We start from the raw sequence: 13,281 nt of genomic DNA, 5'->3' as shown, positions 1-13,281 counted from the left end.
GTAGTACCCATTGTAAAATACTAACGGATGCGATCATACCAGCACTAATCCACCGGATCCCATCAGAACTCCGAAGTTAAGCGTGCTTGGGCGAGAGTAGTACTAGGATGGGTGACCTCCTGGGAAGTCCTCGTGTTGCATCCCTTTTTCTACTTTTTTTTTTCCCTTTTTCTACTTCTTTTTTTTTTGTCTCGTCGGAGAGATGGAGAAGAGGGGAAGAAAATAACCTGCCAAAGGCGGGTTAGGATCGTCGGATTTGCCAAAAAAACGTTGTTTTCTGTGTCATCCGTCTATTTTTCAGAATTTTGTGTAACTCGAGTAATTTAAAACTGGAATAACTCGTCGTACGTATTATAAACCGATGACAGCGATTTGGAGACATAAAAATATGTCCGGAAATATTTATTACTAATTTCATTAGCATTTCCCAATCTACCCTTTACTTTTAATAAGAATAAAAAGTTTCAGTTATTTCTACACTACTTCCGACATATTATTTATTTGAATACTCCAAATTTAATATAGGTAATTTAGGAAAAATCTTTTAGTGAGAGAACAATAAATAAAAATTGGATCTGCTAAAAAGTCAAACATAATCGGACGGAGGGAGTAAACGTTTTTACGTCGTATCACTATAGAGTGCGTGAAATCGGGGAGAAATAGGAGTCCACGATGAGAACAAGTAGTACCCATTGTAAAATACTAACGGATGCGATCATACCAGCACTAATCCACCGGATCCCATCAGAACTCCGAAGTTAAGCGTGCTTGGGCGAGAGTAGTACTAGGATGGGTGACCTCCTGGGAAGTCCTCGTGTTGCATCCCTTTTTCTACTTTTTTTTTCCCTTTTTCTACTTTTTTTTTTTTTGTCTCGTCGGAGAGATGGAGAAGAGGGGAAGAAAATAACCTGCCAAAGGCGGGTTAGGATCGTCGGATTTGCCAAAAAAACGTTGTTTTCTGTGTCATCCGTCTATTTTTCAGAATTTTGTGTAACTCGAGTAATTTAAAACTGGAATAACTCGTCGTACGTATTATAAACCGATGACAGCGATTTGGAGACATAAAAATATGTCCGGAAATATTTATTACTAATTTCATTAGCATTTCCCAATCTACCCTTTACTTTTAATAAGAATAAAAAGTTTCAGTTATTTCTACACTACTTCCGACATATTATTTATTTGAATACTCCAAATTTAATATAGGTAATTTAGGAAAAATCTTTTAGTGAGAGAACAATAAATAAAAATTGGATCTGCTAAAAAGTCAAACATAATCGGACGGAGGGAGTAAACGTTTTTACGTCGTATCACTATAGAGTGCGTGAAATCGGGGAGAAATAGGAGTCCACGATGAGAACAAGTAGTACCCATTGTAAAATACTAACGGATGCGATCATACCAGCACTAATCCACCGGATCCCATCAGAACTCCGAAGTTAAGCGTGCTTGGGCGAGAGTAGTACTAGGATGGGTGACCTCCTGGGAAGTCCTCGTGTTGCATCCCTTTTTCTACTTTTTTTTTCCCTTTTTCTACTTTTTTTTTTTTTGTCTCGTCGGAGAGATGGAGAAGAGGGGAAGAAAATAACCTGCCAAAGGCGGGTTAGGATCGTCGGATTTGCCAAAAAAACGTTGTTTTCTGTGTCATCCGTCTATTTTTCAGAATTTTGTGTAACTCGAGTAATTTAAAACTGGAATAACTCGTCGTACGTATTATAAACCGATGACAGCGATTTGGAGACATAAAAATATGTCCGGAAATATTTATTACTAATTTCATTAGCATTTCCCAATCTACCCTTTACTTTTAATAAGAATAAAAAGTTTCAGTTATTTCTACACTACTTCCGACATATTATTTATTTGAATACTCCAAATTTAATATAGGTAATTTAGGAAAAATCTTTTAGTGAGAGAACAATAAATAAAAATTGGATCTGCTAAAAAGTCAAACATAATCGGACGGAGGGAGTAAACGTTTTTACGTCGTATCACTATAGAGTGCGTGAAATCGGGGAGAAATAGGAGTCCACGATGAGAACAAGTAGTACCCATTGTAAAATACTAACGGATGCGATCATACCAGCACTAATCCACCGGATCCCATCAGAACTCCGAAGTTAAGCGTGCTTGGGCGAGAGTAGTACTAGGATGGGTGACCTCCTGGGAAGTCCTCGTGTTGCATCCCTTTTTCTACTTTTTTTTTCCCTTTTTCTACTTTTTTTTTTTTTGTCTCGTCGGAGAGATGGAGAAGAGGGGAAGAAAATAACCTGCCAAAGGCGGGTTAGGATCGTCGGATTTGCCAAAAAAACGTTGTTTTCTGTGTCATCCGTCTATTTTTCAGAATTTTGTGTAACTCGAGTAATTTAAAACTGGAATAACTCGTCGTACGTATTATAAACCGATGACAGCGATTTGGAGACATAAAAATATGTCCGGAAATATTTATTACTAATTTCATTAGCATTTCCCAATCTACCCTTTACTTTTAATAAGAATAAAAAGTTTCAGTTATTTCTACACTACTTCCGACATATTATTTATTTGAATACTCCAAATTTAATATAGGTAATTTAGGAAAAATCTTTTAGTGAGAGAACAATAAATAAAAATTGGATCTGCTAAAAAGTCAAACATAATCGGACGGAGGGAGTAAACGTTTTTACGTCGTATCACTATAGAGTGCGTGAAATCGGGGAGAAATAGGAGTCCACGATGAGAACAAGTAGTACCCATTGTAAAATACTAACGGATGCGATCATACCAGCACTAATCCACCGGATCCCATCAGAACTCCGAAGTTAAGCGTGCTTGGGCGAGAGTAGTACTAGGATGGGTGACCTCCTGGGAAGTCCTCGTGTTGCATCCCTTTTTCTACTTTTTTTTTCCCTTTTTCTACTTTTTTTTTTTTTGTCTCGTCGGAGAGATGGAGAAGAGGGGAAGAAAATAACCTGCCAAAGGCGGGTTAGGATCGTCGGATTTGCCAAAAAAACGTTGTTTTCTGTGTCATCCGTCTATTTTTCAGAATTTTGTGTAACTCGAGTAATTTAAAACTGGAATAACTCGTCGTACGTATTATAAACCGATGACAGCGATTTGGAGACATAAAAATATGTCCGGAAATATTTATTACTAATTTCATTAGCATTTCCCAATCTACCCTTTACTTTTAATAAGAATAAAAAGTTTCAGTTATTTCTACACTACTTCCGACATATTATTTATTTGAATACTCCAAATTTAATATAGGTAATTTAGGAAAAATCTTTTAGTGAGAGAACAATAAATAAAAATTGGATCTGCTAAAAAGTCAAACATAATCGGACGGAGGGAGTAAACGTTTTTACGTCGTATCACTATAGAGTGCGTGAAATCGGGGAGAAATAGGAGTCCACGATGAGAACAAGTAGTACCCATTGTAAAATACTAACGGATGCGATCATACCAGCACTAATCCACCGGATCCCATCAGAACTCCGAAGTTAAGCGTGCTTGGGCGAGAGTAGTACTAGGATGGGTGACCTCCTGGGAAGTCCTCGTGTTGCATCCCTTTTTCTACTTTTTTTTTCCCTTTTTCTACTTTTTTTTTTTTTGTCTCGTCGGAGAGATGGAGAAGAGGGGAAGAAAATAACCTGCCAAAGGCGGGTTAGGATCGTCGGATTTGCCAAAAAAACGTTGTTTTCTGTGTCATCCGTCTATTTTTCAGAATTTTGTGTAACTCGAGTAATTTAAAACTGGAATAACTCGTCGTACGTATTATAAACCGATGACAGCGATTTGGAGACATAAAAATATGTCCGGAAATATTTATTACTAATTTCATTAGCATTTCCCAATCTACCCTTTACTTTTAATAAGAATAAAAAGTTTCAGTTATTTCTACACTACTTCCGACATATTATTTATTTGAATACTCCAAATTTAATATAGGTAATTTAGGAAAAATCTTTTAGTGAGAGAACAATAAATAAAAATTGGATCTGCTAAAAAGTCAAACATAATCGGACGGAGGGAGTAAACGTTTTTACGTCGTATCACTATAGAGTGCGTGAAATCGGGGAGAAATAGGAGTCCACGATGAGAACAAGTAGTACCCATTGTAAAATACTAACGGATGCGATCATACCAGCACTAATCCACCGGATCCCATCAGAACTCCGAAGTTAAGCGTGCTTGGGCGAGAGTAGTACTAGGATGGGTGACCTCCTGGGAAGTCCTCGTGTTGCATCCCTTTTTCTACTTTTTTTTTCCCTTTTTCTACTTTTTTTTTTTTTGTCTCGTCGGAGAGATGGAGAAGAGGGGAAGAAAATAACCTGCCAAAGGCGGGTTAGGATCGTCGGATTTGCCAAAAAAACGTTGTTTTCTGTGTCATCCGTCTATTTTTCAGAATTTTGTGTAACTCGAGTAATTTAAAACTGGAATAACTCGTCGTACGTATTATAAACCGATGACAGCGATTTGGAGACATAAAAATATGTCCGGAAATATTTATTACTAATTTCATTAGCATTTCCCAATCTACCCTTTACTTTTAATAAGAATAAAAAGTTTCAGTTATTTCTACACTACTTCCGACATATTATTTATTTGAATACTCCAAATTTAATATAGGTAATTTAGGAAAAATCTTTTAGTGAGAGAACAATAAATAAAAATTGGATCTGCTAAAAAGTCAAACATAATCGGACGGAGGGAGTAAACGTTTTTACGTCGTATCACTATAGAGTGCGTGAAATCGGGGAGAAATAGGAGTCCACGATGAGAACAAGTAGTACCCATTGTAAAATACTAACGGATGCGATCATACCAGCACTAATCCACCGGATCCCATCAGAACTCCGAAGTTAAGCGTGCTTGGGCGAGAGTAGTACTAGGATGGGTGACCTCCTGGGAAGTCCTCGTGTTGCATCCCTTTTTCTACTTTTTTTTTCCCTTTTTCTACTTTTTTTTTTTTTGTCTCGTCGGAGAGATGGAGAAGAGGGGAAGAAAATAACCTGCCAAAGGCGGGTTAGGATCGTCGGATTTGCCAAAAAAACGTTGTTTTCTGTGTCATCCGTCTATTTTTCAGAATTTTGTGTAACTCGAGTAATTTAAAACTGGAATAACTCGTCGTACGTATTATAAACCGATGACAGCGATTTGGAGACATAAAAATATGTCCGGAAATATTTATTACTAATTTCATTAGCATTTCCCAATCTACCCTTTACTTTTAATAAGAATAAAAAGTTTCAGTTATTTCTACACTACTTCCGACATATTATTTATTTGAATACTCCAAATTTAATATAGGTAATTTAGGAAAAATCTTTTAGTGAGAGAACAATAAATAAAAATTGGATCTGCTAAAAAGTCAAACATAATCGGACGGAGGGAGTAAACGTTTTTACGTCGTATCACTATAGAGTGCGTGAAATCGGGGAGAAATAGGAGTCCACGATGAGAACAAGTAGTACCCATTGTAAAATACTAACGGATGCGATCATACCAGCACTAATCCACCGGATCCCATCAGAACTCCGAAGTTAAGCGTGCTTGGGCGAGAGTAGTACTAGGATGGGTGACCTCCTGGGAAGTCCTCGTGTTGCATCCCTTTTTCTACTTTTTTTTTCCCTTTTTCTACTTTTTTTTTTTTTGTCTCGTCGGAGAGATGGAGAAGAGGGGAAGAAAATAACCTGCCAAAGGCGGGTTAGGATCGTCGGATTTGCCAAAAAAACGTTGTTTTCTGTGTCATCCGTCTATTTTTCAGAATTTTGTGTAACTCGAGTAATTTAAAACTGGAATAACTCGTCGTACGTATTATAAACCGATGACAGCGATTTGGAGACATAAAAATATGTCCGGAAATATTTATTACTAATTTCATTAGCATTTCCCAATCTACCCTTTACTTTTAATAAGAATAAAAAGTTTCAGTTATTTCTACACTACTTCCGACATATTATTTATTTGAATACTCCAAATTTAATATAGGTAATTTAGGAAAAATCTTTTAGTGAGAGAACAATAAATAAAAATTGGATCTGCTAAAAAGTCAAACATAATCGGACGGAGGGAGTAAACGTTTTTACGTCGTATCACTATAGAGTGCGTGAAATCGGGGAGAAATAGGAGTCCACGATGAGAACAAGTAGTACCCATTGTAAAATACTAACGGATGCGATCATACCAGCACTAATCCACCGGATCCCATCAGAACTCCGAAGTTAAGCGTGCTTGGGCGAGAGTAGTACTAGGATGGGTGACCTCCTGGGAAGTCCTCGTGTTGCATCCCTTTTTCTACTTTTTTTTTCCCTTTTTCTACTTTTTTTTTTTTTTGTCTCGTCGGAGAGATGGAGAAGAGGGGAAGAAAATAACCTGCCAAAGGCGGGTTAGGATCGTCGGATTTGCCAAAAAAACGTTGTTTTCTGTGTCATCCGTCTATTTTTCAGAATTTTGTGTAACTCGAGTAATTTAAAACTGGAATAACTCGTCGTACGTATTATAAACCGATGACAGCGATTTGGAGACATAAAAATATGTCCGGAAATATTTATTACTAATTTCATTAGCATTTCCCAATCTACCCTTTACTTTTAATAAGAATAAAAAGTTTCAGTTATTTCTACACTACTTCCGACATATTATTTATTTGAATACTCCAAATTTAATATAGGTAATTTAGGAAAAATCTTTTAGTGAGAGAACAATAAATAAAAATTGGATCTGCTAAAAAGTCAAACATAATCGGACGGAGGGAGTAAACGTTTTTACGTCGTATCACTATAGAGTGCGTGAAATCGGGGAGAAATAGGAGTCCACGATGAGAACAAGTAGTACCCATTGTAAAATACTAACGGATGCGATCATACCAGCACTAATCCACCGGATCCCATCAGAACTCCGAAGTTAAGCGTGCTTGGGCGAGAGTAGTACTAGGATGGGTGACCTCCTGGGAAGTCCTCGTGTTGCATCCCTTTTTCTACTTTTTTTTTCCCTTTTTCTACTTTTTTTTTTTTTGTCTCGTCGGAGAGATGGAGAAGAGGGGAAGAAAATAACCTGCCAAAGGCGGGTTAGGATCGTCGGATTTGCCAAAAAAACGTTGTTTTCTGTGTCATCCGTCTATTTTTCAGAATTTTGTGTAACTCGAGTAATTTAAAACTGGAATAACTCGTCGTACGTATTATAAACCGATGACAGCGATTTGGAGACATAAAAATATGTCCGGAAATATTTATTACTAATTTCATTAGCATTTCCCAATCTACCCTTTACTTTTAATAAGAATAAAAAGTTTCAGTTATTTCTACACTACTTCCGACATATTATTTATTTGAATACTCCAAATTTAATATAGGTAATTTAGGAAAAATCTTTTAGTGAGAGAACAATAAATAAAAATTGGATCTGCTAAAAAGTCAAACATAATCGGACGGAGGGAGTAAACGTTTTTACGTCGTATCACTATAGAGTGCGTGAAATCGGGGAGAAATAGGAGTCCACGATGAGAACAAGTAGTACCCATTGTAAAATACTAACGGATGCGATCATACCAGCACTAATCCACCGGATCCCATCAGAACTCCGAAGTTAAGCGTGCTTGGGCGAGAGTAGTACTAGGATGGGTGACCTCCTGGGAAGTCCTCGTGTTGCATCCCTTTTTCTACTTTTTTTTTCCCTTTTTCTACTTTTTTTTTTTTTTGTCTCGTCGGAGAGATGGAGAAGAGGGGAAGAAAATAACCTGCCAAAGGCGGGTTAGGATCGTCGGATTTGCCAAAAAAACGTTGTTTTCTGTGTCATCCGTCTATTTTTCAGAATTTTGTGTAACTCGAGTAATTTAAAACTGGAATAACTCGTCGTACGTATTATAAACCGATGACAGCGATTTGGAGACATAAAAATATGTCCGGAAATATTTATTACTAATTTCATTAGCATTTCCCAATCTACCCTTTACTTTTAATAAGAATAAAAAGTTTCAGTTATTTCTACACTACTTCCGACATATTATTTATTTGAATACTCCAAATTTAATATTGGTAATTTAGGAAAAATCTTTTAGTGAGAGAACAATAAATAAAAATTGGATCTGCTAAAAAGTCAAACATAATCGGACGGAGGGAGTAAACGTTTTTACGTCGTATCACTATAGAGTGCGTGAAATCGGGGAGAAATAGGAGTCCACGATGAGAACAAGTAGTACCCATTGTAAAATACTAACGGATGCGATCATACCAGCACTAATCCACCGGATCCCATCAGAACTCCGAAGTTAAGCGTGCTTGGGCGAGAGTAGTACTAGGATGGGTGACCTCCTGGGAAGTCCTCGTGTTGCATCCCTTTTTCTACTTTTTTTTTTCCCTTTTTCTACTTCTTTTTTTTTTGTCTCGTCGGAGATATGGAGAAGAGGGGAAGAAAATAACCTGCCAAAGGCGGGTTAGGATCGTCGGATTTGCCAAAAAAACGTTGTTTTCTGTGTCATCCGTCTATTTTTCAGAATTTTGTGTAACTCGAGTAATTTAAAACTGGAATAACTCGTCGTACGTATTATAAACCGATGACAGCGATTTGGAGACATAAAAATATGTCCGGAAATATTTATTACTAATTTCATTAGCATTTCCCAATCTACCCTTTACTTTTAATAAGAATAAAAAGTTTCAGTTATTTCTACACTACTTCCGACATATTATTTATTTGAATACTCCAAATTTAATATAGGTAATTTAGGAAAAATCTTTTAGTGAGAGAACAATAAATAAAAATTGGATCTGCTAAAAAGTCAAACATAATCGGACGGAGGGAGTAAACGTTTTTACGTCGTATCACTATAGAGTGCGTGAAATCGGGGAGAAATAGGAGTCCACGATGAGAACAAGTAGTACCCATTGTAAAATACTAACGGATGCGATCATACCAGCACTAATCCACCGGATCCCATCAGAACTCCGAAGTTAAGCGTGCTTGGGCGAGAGTAGTACTAGGATGGGTGACCTCCTGGGAAGTCCTCGTGTTGCATCCCTTTTTCTACTTTTTTTTTCCCTTTTTCTACTTTTTTTTTTTTTGTCTCGTCGGAGAGATGGAGAAGAGGGGAAGAAAATAACCTGCCAAAGGCGGGTTAGGATCGTCGGATTTGCCAAAAAAACGTTGTTTTCTGTGTCATCCGTCTATTTTTCAGAATTTTGTGTAACTCGAGTAATTTAAAACTGGAATAACTCGTCGTACGTATTATAAACCGATGACAGCGATTTGGAGACATAAAAATATGTCCGGAAATATTTATTACTAATTTCATTAGCATTTCCCAATCTACCCTTTACTTTTAATAAGAATAAAAAGTTTCAGTTATTTCTACACTACTTCCGACATATTATTTATTTGAATACTCCAAATTTAATATAGGTAATTTAGGAAAAATCTTTTAGTGAGAGAACAATAAATAAAAATTGTATCTGCTAAAAAGTCAAACATAATCGGACGGAGGGAGTAAACGTTTTTACGTCGTATCACTATAGAGTGCGTGAAATCGGGGAGAAATAGGAGTCCACGATGAGAACAAGTAGTACCCATTGTAAAATACTAACGGATGCGATCATACCAGCACTAATCCACCGGATCCCATCAGAACTCCGAAGTTAAGCGTGCTTGGGCGAGAGTAGTACTAGGATGGGTGACCTCCTGGGAAGTCCTCGTGTTGCATCCCTTTTTCTACTTTTTTTTTCCCTTTTTCTACTTTTTTTTTTTTTGTCTCGTCGGAGAGATGGAGAAGAGGGGAAGAAAATAACCTGCCAAAGGCGGGTTAGGATCGTCGGATTTGCCAAAAAAACGTTGTTTTCTGTGTCATCCGTCTATTTTTCAGAATTTTGTGTAACTCGAGTAATTTAAAACTGGAATAACTCGTCGTACGTATTATAAACCGATGACAGCGATTTGGAGACATAAAAATATGTCCGGAAATATTTATTACTAATTTCATTAGCATTTCCCAATCTACCCTTTACTTTTAATAAGAATAAAAAGTTTCAGTTATTTCTACACTACTTCCGACATATTATTTATTTGAATACTCCAAATTTAATATAGGTAATTTAGGAAAAATCTTTTAGTGAGAGAACAATAAATAAAAATTGGATCTGCTAAAAAGTCAAACATAATCGGACGGAGGGAGTAAACGTTTTTACGTCGTATCACTATAGAGTGCGTGAAATCGGGGAGAAATAGGAGTCCACGATGAGAACAAGTAGTACCCATTGTAAAATACTAACGGATGCGATCATACCAGCACTAATCCACCGGATCCCATCAGAACTCCGAAGTTAAGCGTGCTTGGGCGAGAGTAGTACTAGGATGGGTGACCTCCTGGGAAGTCCTCGTGTTGCATCCCTTTTTCTACTTTTTTTTTCCCTTTTTCTACTTTTTTTTTTTTTGTCTCGTCGGAGAGATGGAGAAGAGGGGAAGAAAATAACCTGCCAAAGGCGGGTTAGGATCGTCGGATTTGCCAAAAAAACGTTGTTTTCTGTGTCATCCGTCTATTTTTCAGAATTTTGTGTAACTCGAGTAATTTAAAACTGGAATAACTCGTCGTACGTATTATAAACCGATGACAGCGATTTGGAGACATAAAAATATGTCCGGAAATATTTATTACTAATTTCATTAGCATTTCCCAATCTACCCTTTACTTTTAATAAGAATAAAAAGTTTCAGTTATTTCTACACTACTTCCGACATATTATTTATTTGAATACTCCAAATTTAATATAGGTAATTTAGGAAAAATCTTTTAGTGAGAGAACAATAAATAAAAATTGGATCTGCTAAAAAGTCAAACATAATCGGACGGAGGGAGTAAACGTTTTTACGTCGTATCACTATAGAGTGCGTGAAATCGGGGAGAAATAGGAGTCCACGATGAGAACAAGTAGTACCCATTGTAAAATACTAACGGATGCGATCATACCAGCACTAATCCACCGGATCCCATCAGAACTCCGAAGTTAAGCGTGCTTGGGCGAGAGTAGTACTAGGATGGGTGACCTCCTGGGAAGTCCTCGTGTTGCATCCCTTTTTCTACTTTTTTTTTCCCTTTTTCTACTTTTTTTTTTTTTTTGTCTCGTCGGAGAGATGGAGAAGAGGGGAAGAAAATAACCTGCCAAAGGCGGGTTAGGATCGTCGGATTTGCCAAAAAAACGTTGTTTTCTGTGTCATCCGTCTATTTTTCAGAATTTTGTGTAACTCGAGTAATTTAAAACTGGAATAACTCGTCGTACGTATTATAAACCGATGACAGCGATTTGGAGACATAAAAATATGTCCGGAAATATTTATTACTAATTTCATTAGCATTTCCCAATCTACCCTTTACTTTTAATAAGAATAAAAAGTTTCAGTTATTTCTACACTACTTCCGACATATTATTTATTTGAATACTCCAAATTTAATATAGGTAATTTAGGAAAAATCTTTTAGTGAGAGAACAATAAATAAAAATTGGATCTGCTAAAAAGTCAAACATAATCGGACGGAGGGAGTAAACGTTTTTACGTCGTATCACTATAGAGTGCGTGAAATCGGGGAGAAATAGGAGTCCACGATGAGAACAAGTAGTACCCATTGTAAAATACTAACGGATGCGATCATACCAGCACTAATCCACCGGATCCCATCAGAACTCCGAAGTTAAGCGTGCTTGGGCGAGAGTAGTACTAGGATGGGTGACCTCCTGGGAAGTCCTCGTGTTGCATCCCTTTTTCTACTTTTTTTTTCCCTTTTTCTACTTTTTTTTTTTTGTCTCGTCGGAGAGATGGAGAAGAGGGGAAGAAAATAACCTGCCAAAGGCGGGTTAGGATCGTCGGATTTGCCAAAAAAACGTTGTTTTCTGTGTCATCCGTCTATTTTTCAGAATTTTGTGTAACTCGAGTAATTTAAAACTGGAATAACTCGTCGTACGTATTATAAACCGATGACAGCGATTTGGAGACATAAAAATATGTCCGGAAATATTTATTACTAATTTCATTAGCATTTCCCAATCTACCCTTTACTTTTAATAAGAATAAAAAGTTTCAGTTATTTCTACACTACTTCCGACATATTATTTATTTGAATACTCCAAATTTAATATAGGTAATTTAGGAAAAATCTTTTAGTGAGAGAACAATAAATAAAAATTGGATCTGCTAAAAAGTCAAACATAATCGGACGGAGGGAGTAAACGTTTTTACGTCGTATCACTATAGAGTGCGTGAAATCGGGGAGAAATAGGAGTCCACGATGAGAACAAGTAGTACCCATTGTAAAATACTAACGGATGCGATCATACCAGCACTAATCCACCGGATCCCATCAGAACTCCGAAGTTAAGCGTGCTTGGGCGAGAGTAGTACTAGGATGGGTGACCTCCTGGGAAGTCCTCGTATTGCATCCCTTTTTCTACTTTTTTTTTCCCTTTTTCTACTTTTTTTTTTTTTGTCTCGTCGGAGAGATGGAGAAGAGGGGAAGAAAATAACCTGCCAAAGGCGGGTTAGGATCGTCGGATTTGCCAAAAAAACGTTGTTTTCTGTGTCATCCGTCTATTTTTCAGAATTTTGTGTAACTCGAGTAATTTAAAACTGGAATAACTCGTCGTACGTATTATAAACCGATGACAGCGATTTGGAGACATAAAAATATGTCCGGAAATATTTATTACTAATTTCATTAGCATTTCCCAATCTACCCTTTACTTTTAATAAGAATAAAAAGTTTCAGTTATTTCTACACTACTTCCGACATATTATTTATTTGAATACTCCAAATTTAATATAGGTAATTTAGGAAAAATCTTTTAGTGAGAGAACAATAAATAAAAATTGGATCTGCTAAAAAGTCAAACATAATCGGACGGAGGGAGTAAACGTTTTTACGTCGTATCACTATAGAGTGCGTGAAATCGGGGAGAAATAGGAGTCCACGATGAGAACAAGTAGTACCCATTGTAAAATACTAACGGATGCGATCATACCAGCACTAATCCACCGGATCCCATCAGAACTCCGAAGTTAAGCGTGCTTGGGCGAGAGTAGTACTAGGATGGGTGACCTCCTGGGAAGTCCTCGTGTTGCATCCCTTTTTCTACTTTTTTTTTCCCTTTTTCTACTTTTTTTTTTTTTTGTCTCGTCGGAGAGATGGAGAAGAGGGGAAGAAAATAACCTGCCAAAGGCGGGTTAGGATCGTCGGATTTGCCAAAAAAACGTTGTTTTCTGTGTCATCCGTCTATTTTTCAGAATTTTGTGTAACTCGAGTAATTTAAAACTGGAATA

General features: G+C 37.0%; 20 non-coding genes across 20 annotated transcripts; all 20 read left to right on the top strand.

Annotated features, from left to right (window-relative positions):
- Window positions 1-25: 25 nt before the first annotated feature.
- Window positions 26-144, top strand: LOC147531361 (5S ribosomal RNA). Its single transcript, XR_015228749.1, has one exon. It is a non-coding gene; the product is annotated as a 5S ribosomal RNA (ribosomal RNA).
- Window positions 145-707: 563 nt separating this feature from the next.
- LOC147531360 (5S ribosomal RNA) lies at window positions 708-826 on the top strand. Its single transcript, XR_015228748.1, has one exon. It is a non-coding gene; the product is annotated as a 5S ribosomal RNA (ribosomal RNA).
- A 562-nt stretch (window positions 827-1,388) lies between these two features.
- LOC147531359 (5S ribosomal RNA) lies at window positions 1,389-1,507 on the top strand. The gene has a single exon (XR_015228747.1). It is a non-coding gene; the product is annotated as a 5S ribosomal RNA (ribosomal RNA).
- Window positions 1,508-2,069: 562 nt separating this feature from the next.
- LOC147531358 (5S ribosomal RNA) lies at window positions 2,070-2,188 on the top strand. Its single transcript, XR_015228746.1, has one exon. It is a non-coding gene; the product is annotated as a 5S ribosomal RNA (ribosomal RNA).
- A 562-nt stretch (window positions 2,189-2,750) lies between these two features.
- On the top strand, window positions 2,751-2,869 carry LOC147531357 (5S ribosomal RNA). The gene has a single exon (XR_015228745.1). It is a non-coding gene; the product is annotated as a 5S ribosomal RNA (ribosomal RNA).
- A 562-nt stretch (window positions 2,870-3,431) lies between these two features.
- Window positions 3,432-3,550, top strand: LOC147531356 (5S ribosomal RNA). Its single transcript, XR_015228743.1, has one exon. It is a non-coding gene; the product is annotated as a 5S ribosomal RNA (ribosomal RNA).
- A 562-nt stretch (window positions 3,551-4,112) lies between these two features.
- On the top strand, window positions 4,113-4,231 carry LOC147531355 (5S ribosomal RNA). The gene has a single exon (XR_015228742.1). It is a non-coding gene; the product is annotated as a 5S ribosomal RNA (ribosomal RNA).
- A 562-nt stretch (window positions 4,232-4,793) lies between these two features.
- On the top strand, window positions 4,794-4,912 carry LOC147531354 (5S ribosomal RNA). The gene has a single exon (XR_015228741.1). It is a non-coding gene; the product is annotated as a 5S ribosomal RNA (ribosomal RNA).
- A 562-nt stretch (window positions 4,913-5,474) lies between these two features.
- LOC147531353 (5S ribosomal RNA) lies at window positions 5,475-5,593 on the top strand. Its single transcript, XR_015228740.1, has one exon. It is a non-coding gene; the product is annotated as a 5S ribosomal RNA (ribosomal RNA).
- Window positions 5,594-6,155: 562 nt separating this feature from the next.
- Window positions 6,156-6,274, top strand: LOC147531352 (5S ribosomal RNA). The gene has a single exon (XR_015228739.1). It is a non-coding gene; the product is annotated as a 5S ribosomal RNA (ribosomal RNA).
- Window positions 6,275-6,837: 563 nt separating this feature from the next.
- Window positions 6,838-6,956, top strand: LOC147531351 (5S ribosomal RNA). The gene has a single exon (XR_015228738.1). It is a non-coding gene; the product is annotated as a 5S ribosomal RNA (ribosomal RNA).
- A 562-nt stretch (window positions 6,957-7,518) lies between these two features.
- On the top strand, window positions 7,519-7,637 carry LOC147531350 (5S ribosomal RNA). Its single transcript, XR_015228737.1, has one exon. It is a non-coding gene; the product is annotated as a 5S ribosomal RNA (ribosomal RNA).
- A 563-nt stretch (window positions 7,638-8,200) lies between these two features.
- On the top strand, window positions 8,201-8,319 carry LOC147531349 (5S ribosomal RNA). The gene has a single exon (XR_015228736.1). It is a non-coding gene; the product is annotated as a 5S ribosomal RNA (ribosomal RNA).
- Window positions 8,320-8,882: 563 nt separating this feature from the next.
- LOC147531348 (5S ribosomal RNA) lies at window positions 8,883-9,001 on the top strand. Its single transcript, XR_015228735.1, has one exon. It is a non-coding gene; the product is annotated as a 5S ribosomal RNA (ribosomal RNA).
- A 562-nt stretch (window positions 9,002-9,563) lies between these two features.
- On the top strand, window positions 9,564-9,682 carry LOC147531347 (5S ribosomal RNA). Its single transcript, XR_015228734.1, has one exon. It is a non-coding gene; the product is annotated as a 5S ribosomal RNA (ribosomal RNA).
- Window positions 9,683-10,244: 562 nt separating this feature from the next.
- On the top strand, window positions 10,245-10,363 carry LOC147531346 (5S ribosomal RNA). The gene has a single exon (XR_015228732.1). It is a non-coding gene; the product is annotated as a 5S ribosomal RNA (ribosomal RNA).
- A 562-nt stretch (window positions 10,364-10,925) lies between these two features.
- Window positions 10,926-11,044, top strand: LOC147531345 (5S ribosomal RNA). Its single transcript, XR_015228731.1, has one exon. It is a non-coding gene; the product is annotated as a 5S ribosomal RNA (ribosomal RNA).
- A 564-nt stretch (window positions 11,045-11,608) lies between these two features.
- On the top strand, window positions 11,609-11,727 carry LOC147531344 (5S ribosomal RNA). The gene has a single exon (XR_015228730.1). It is a non-coding gene; the product is annotated as a 5S ribosomal RNA (ribosomal RNA).
- A 561-nt stretch (window positions 11,728-12,288) lies between these two features.
- LOC147531343 (5S ribosomal RNA) lies at window positions 12,289-12,407 on the top strand. The gene has a single exon (XR_015228543.1). It is a non-coding gene; the product is annotated as a 5S ribosomal RNA (ribosomal RNA).
- Window positions 12,408-12,969: 562 nt separating this feature from the next.
- On the top strand, window positions 12,970-13,088 carry LOC147531342 (5S ribosomal RNA). Its single transcript, XR_015228729.1, has one exon. It is a non-coding gene; the product is annotated as a 5S ribosomal RNA (ribosomal RNA).
- The last annotated feature ends 193 nt before the right edge of the window (window positions 13,089-13,281 follow it).

The sequence above is a fragment of the Eschscholzia californica genome, unplaced genomic scaffold, assembly GCF_041429995.1.
Source record: "Eschscholzia californica isolate CP2 unplaced genomic scaffold, dmEscCali1.0.p SCAF_6, whole genome shotgun sequence".
Lineage (NCBI taxonomy): Eukaryota > Viridiplantae > Streptophyta > Magnoliopsida > Ranunculales > Papaveraceae > Eschscholzia > Eschscholzia californica.
The sequence above is the reverse complement of the archived record's forward strand: the minus strand, read 5'-3'. Positions and strand labels throughout refer to the sequence as shown.